Consider the following 6,624-nt stretch of genomic DNA (forward strand, 5'->3'; position numbering starts at 1 on the left):
CTCTCCTTCACCCGATTGGCCCGTCAGCGACAATAGGGCCACCCTACACTTGGAACGTCTTGGCCTCTGATAGGTTATTATGCATGCCAATCACAAGTTGCCATGACGTGTCCTTTATAACGTCGGGTATTGTGAGGACATCATGTGATCCGTTCCGTGACGTCTCGAAAGGCGTGTCATTCCTCACACGTGGTCCTCCAGCAGCATTCCCGGAAGTGAGGCAAGTGTTTCCCCGTTACCAATCTCTCAACCAGCCAGCCTCACCTCCACCCTGTCCGTATAATAAATCCTCAGCTTCCAGTTGCCTGCCATTCTTCAAGTTCCCACCTCAGCCTTTTGTTTTATCTTAGTTAAAAATCACACAACACCAGGTTATAGTCCAACAGGTTTAATTGGAAGCAAACTGGCTTTCGGAGCGATGCTCCTTCATCAGGTGATTGTGGAGGGCTCGATCGTAACACACAGAATTTATAGCAAAGATTTGCAGTGTGATGTAACTGAAAAAATTATACATGCAACTTTAAAAAAAGGGTTTTGTGATTTACACATGAAAGAAGTGAAACTATCACTGTATTCTAATAGATGAAAGGCTTAACAATCAATTTTTCAATGTATAATTTCAGTTACATCACACTGCAAATTTTTGCAATAAATTCTGTGTTACGATCGAGCCCTCCAAAATCACCTGATGAAGGAGCATCGCTCAGAAAGCTAGTGTGCTTCCAATTAAACCTGTTGGATTATAACCTGGTGTTAAGTGATTTTTAACTGTACACCCCAGTCCAACACCGGCAACTCCAAATCATGTTTTATCTTAGGTGGGCTGTAGTGCCTCAGCAAAGCTCAATGTAAACTGAACGAACCTTCTACTTTGGTTCTGTGCACCCTTCAGGACTCAATACTGAGTTTAAAAAATTTAGAGCATGAATATCTCCTTCCATATCTACATATGTACCTCTACACTTTGAATGCTGTTGTTGGTATGGGTTGCTTCCAGAATAAGGACTGCAGATCCTGGATATCAGAGTCGAAAATATGATGCTGGAAAAGCACAGCAAGTCAGGTAACATCCGAGGAGCAGGAGAATCAACGTTTCGGATGTAAGTCCTTCATCAGGAAGCTTCCTACTTCCAGCACAGCCAACCCATTTTCAGTTACGCATAGCCCCCCAATATCTAAACCTCTTCTGCTCTGGCTTACTATCAACAATCCTTTTGTCTGTGTTATCTTGTTCTCGCTGAGCTCCATCTCCACCTATCCACTTGGTCCTTTACTACCAAGTCCGACCATTCTCAGTATCAATACTAAATTTTTCTGACTGCTATCACTTCTAAAGGGTCACTGGACCAGAAATACTAACTCTTATCATAAATGCTCCAAACTTGCTGAGCTTCTCCAATAATTTGTTTTTGTTATAGGAAAGCTGCTGTGGTAGCAGAATACTGAGGGAATGGATCCCTGTCAAAGAGATTCAAAGACCCAGAAGGCACTTTACTTCTGGAAGTCAATTTGTGTATGCACAGGTTTGAGTGAAGTTACTTTTACAACAACTCTGGAATTTCTTCAGAGGGTGGTAACTCTGTGGAACTCATTCCTGCAGAGGGCTGTGGAGCCAAGTCATTGAATGTATTTAAGACAGAGGATTCTTGATTGGTTGGGGGATCAAGGGCTATCAGGAAAATGGGATTAAGAAACACATCAGTCATGTTCAAATGGCAGAGCAAACCCAATGGACTGAATTATATAATTCTCCTATATCCTATGGTCTTACGGTCTAAGACATGCCCCACTGTAGCAGGGGGAAGAGTGCCTGTTGAAATCCTGGGAGGGACCATTTTCTTACATCTTGATTTTTTCTCTCCCCTTTTCCAGTCCCTTCCCACTTACATGTGCAATTCCTTGGATGCTTTATGTTAGTTTCAGAACTTCCACTTCGTGGGCTCCAGCTGCCTTTTCTTTACCAAGAATGTGCATTCCCTTCACACATCCACCCCCATCAGGATGGTCTTAGGGCTCTCTCCTTCATGGAAAAAGAGGCCTGAACTGTCCCAATTCACCCCCACTCTCCTCCCCTGGCCAAGCTCAGCCTCATTCTGAACAACTCTTTCGAAATTGGTTGCCAACTACCTGATGAAGCAGCTCTTCGAAAGCTCGTGCTTCCAAATAAACCTGTTGGACTATAACCTGGTATTGTGTGATTTTTAACTTTGTCCACCCCAGTCCAACACTGGCACCTCCAAATCATCACTTCTTTCAAGAGGGGTGGCCATAGGTACCAGCATGGGGCCCAATTACATCTATCTCTTTCTGGAATACATGGAACATTCCTTGTTTCAGTCATACATGGGTCCCTCCCCACAACTCTTTCTTCAGTACATTGATGACATCATTGATGCTGCTACCCTCATCCAGAATTGGTTCACTTCCAACTTCCAACTCGCTCTCATCTTCACCTGGTCCATCCGACTCCTCCCTTCTTCTCTTGAACATCTGTGCTCCCTTTCCTGTGAATAGGCTGGCCACCAATATCCACTACAAATCCCAGTGACTCCCGCAGTTAACTGTGCATCTTCCCATAAATACTCTACTCCATTTCCCAATTCCTCTGCTGTGATGATGCCAACTTCAACAAAGGGGCCTCTAAAATGTCCTGTTTCCACTATTGATGATTCCCCCAGCACCATGGTTGACAGGATCCTCAGCCAGGTCTGACACATCTCCCACACTTTAGCCCTCACCCCTGCAAAACCGCGATAGGATTCCCCTTCAAAACAGAGATAGTGTCCCCCTTGTCCTCACTTACCATCCCATCAGCATCCACATCCATAGGATCATTAGCCACAATTTCTGCCACTTCTAAGCAAATAGTCCCCTACCCACCCTTATCAGTCTTCTGCAGGGACTGTTCTGTCCAGGACAACTTGGTCCACTCCCCTCACACACATGGCTGCTTCACTTGCAATCACAGCCTATTAACTTCACTTGCCTATTAACGTCCTCCCTCCTTACTTTCCAATGGCTCAAACATACCTTCCAGATGAAGCAGCTACTTACCTGTTCTTCACTGAATGTAGTTTGCTGTATTTGCTGCTCACAAACGGGGAGCCTCTACATTGGGAAAACAAAGCACAAACCACTTTGCAAAACACCTACATTGTCTGCAAAAATGCTCCTGAGCTTCTAGTTGCCTGCCACTTCAACACACCACCATGTTTCTCTGGCCAACATCTTTGTTTCAGGCTTGCTGCAGTGGTCCAGCAAATCTGGAAGAACAGTATGTCATTTTCCACTTGTGAACTCTTCAGCTTCTAGACTCAATATTGAGTTCACCAATTTTAGGGCTTGAGCACATTCTCCCATGTGCTTAATCCAACCCTCACACTCCAGGCCTTCTCACGTGGGCTGCTAACACACACAACCCATTGTCAGGTACAAATAATCCCCATTAGCAGCTATTCATTCTCCATAAACTCATAGAGATGTACAGCATGGAAACAGACCCTTCAGTCCAACTCATCCATGCCAACCAGGTATCCCAACCCAATCTAGTCCCACCTGCCAGTACCCAGCCCATATCCCTCCAAACCCTTCCTATTCATATACCCCATCCAGATGTTTTTCTACAACCTCTACCATCAGGAAGAAGGTACAGAAGGCTGAACACATGCATCAGCCGCTTTCGAAACAGTTTCTACCCTACTGTTGTTAGAATACTGAATGGACTCACAAACCCTTAACATTCGCCTGTACCCATATTTTAGTTTTTGCTGCTGTTTACCTATTATTTACTTAACTGTGCTACTTAACTATGTGATCTGCCTGTTCTGCTCGCAAGACAAAGTTTTTCACTGTGCTTCGGTATGTGATAATAAATTCAATTCAATTCAGATGCCTTTTAAATGTTGCAATTGTAATAGCCTCCACCACTTCCTCTGGCAGCCCATTCCACAACACACCACCCTCTGTGTGAAAAAGTTTCCCCTTAGATCTCTTTTATATCTTTCCCCTCTCACTCTAAACCTATGCCCTCTAGTACTGGACTCCCCTGCCTCAGGGAAAAGACCTTTTCTATTTATCCTATCCATGCCCCTCATGATTTTATAAACCTCTATAAGGTCACCCTTCAGCCTCTGATGCTCCAGGGAAAACAGCCCTAGCCTATTCAACCTTTCCTTATAGTTTAATCCGCTACCCCGGCAACATCCTTGTAAATCTTTTCTGAACCCTTTCAAGTTTCACAACATCCTTTCAATAGGAAGGAGACCAGAATTGCATGCAATATTCAAAAGTGGCCTAACCAATGCTCTGTACAGATGCAAAATGACCTCCCAACTCCTGTACTCAATACTCTGACCAATAAAGGAAAGCATACCAAACGCCTTCTTCACTAAACTATCTACCTGCAACTCTACTTTCAAGGAGCTATGAACCTGCACTGCAAGGTCTCTTTGTTCAGCAATATTCCCAAGGACCTTACCATTAAGTGTATAAGTCCTACTAAGATTTGCTTTCCCAAAATGCAGCACCTCCCATTTATCTAAATTAAATTCCATCTGCCACTCATCAGCCAATTGGCTCATCTGATCAAGATCCCATTATAATCTGAGGTAACCACCTTCGCTGTCCACTACACCTCCAATTTTGGTGTGATCTGCAAACTTACTAACTATACCTCTTAAGCTCACATCCAAACCATTTATATAAATGATGAAAAGTAGTGGACCCAGCACTGGTCTTTGTGGGACTCCACTCGTCATAGGCCACAAATTTGAAAAACAACCCTCCACCACCATCCTCTATCTTCTACCTTTGAGCCAGTTCTGTATCCATCACTTGGATACAGAAATTAAATTCCATCTGCCACTCATCATACTAGTTCTCCCTGTATTCCTTGAGATCTAACCTTGCTAACCAGTCACCCATGTGGAACCCCGTTGAACGTCTTACTGAAGTCCATATAGATCATGTCTACTGCTCTGCCCTCATCATTTCCAGGCTCACCTTTACCTAGTCCTTTGTCTCTCCAACTGCTTTTCTCTCTCCCCAGATGAGCTGAGTTTTTCCAGCAATTTCTGTATTTGTTTCTAATTTCCAGCATCCACAGTTCTGATGGATTTTTGTTTGCCATTTCCACCTAACTATTGCAACTTCAATATGGATTTGCTCTTTTCCCACTTCATCGTTGGCAATAGAAATTTCAGAAGACTACTGAACTCTAATTAGAAAGATTGGACATAAATGATTTCCATTGGAGAAGGTAGCCTTTTGTTTTAAACCTTTGCCATGCCAGTTTTCTTCTGATCATCCAAACTTCCATCAGTTTCTCTTTATAGGTGTATTTCATTTTAAAGTTGTGTTTTTTTCATTATCTATCATTCAAACAGAAGTTACTGTGATTTGTAATGACCGGAAAGATGGACATTCTTTTTGAATTTTTTTCCTCATGTTCAGGAACTGTACAAGGCTGATTTCCCAAAGACAATCGGAGGGATGCCTTCTTGTGCCTGAAGATAGTTGTTTAAAGTGAACCAAAGGTACTGGAGCAAATCAAAATGTCTTCATCATAAATACATTGGGATTTTTGCTAAAAGCATCACATTATTGTTATCAAACTTGTGATGCTGAGTTTAGAGCAGTTGCACTGATGGATATGTGCATAATCTGGTTACCAGCATGCAACTAGGTATCTTACAAAGACTTGAGATGTTAGGTATTTTCAAAATGTGACTATGAGAAGGCTTATGTGTTACATTTTGAACATGTGACCTACTGAGGTATGAATCTTAGAAGCACAGAATAAAAGCCATTCAGTTAATCATATCTTTGCAGGCTGAAAAATAATTATCCAGTGTAATCCCATTTTCTTGCTTCCAGAATGTAAGTGTTGATATGTTCACAAATAACTAGTAGATGCCACTATTGTTTCTCTTCATGATCAACAGGCTAGCAGTCCAATTTAAGATCTGTTTTGCAACTACAGCATCACAGTCAGTCAAAACACGAAAGACCAATTCAGTTCATGCCAGTTCTGTACAGCAATTCACTCAGTCCAATTCCCATGATCATTTTCCTTATCTTACAAGTTTATTTCCCTTAAATGGCAATTCAACCCCCTTTAAAAATCATTGCCACTTTCCACTTCCACCCTCATAGGCAGCGAGTGCAAGGTCATTACTACTTCCTACATTAAAACATTTCCTCATATCTAACCTGTTTCTCTTCCCACAGATGCTGTCAACCAGCTGAGTACTCCAGCATTTTCTATTTTTTTCAGATTTCAATCACCTGTAGCAATTGCTTTTATTATGAAGTCCAGCCCACTGTGTTCCTGCCAGACATAGTGTATGCTTATAGTATTTTTTAAAAAGAGAACTGGGCTTTTCACAATAGACTCACACCAAGCCTCCACTTGGAATGGGCTACATGACAGGAATATCAGTGTTACTACTGCAGCATTCCTTGATACAGTCCAGTATAGAACTACCAGGCAGTAAGGCTCTTTCTTTTCTCTAATTTGGCTCAGTCTCTGAACAATACCACCTATTTAGGACAGTTTTCTACTATGCACACTAGGAACAGAATTAAGACACTACAACTCATTTCAGATATATCCTTACAATAATC

This window comes from Chiloscyllium plagiosum, unplaced genomic scaffold (genome assembly GCF_037043375.1).
Source record: "Chiloscyllium plagiosum isolate Xiang-an unplaced genomic scaffold, Cpla_swu_hap1 HiC_scaffold_30, whole genome shotgun sequence".
Taxonomy (NCBI): domain Eukaryota; kingdom Metazoa; phylum Chordata; class Chondrichthyes; order Orectolobiformes; family Hemiscylliidae; genus Chiloscyllium; species Chiloscyllium plagiosum.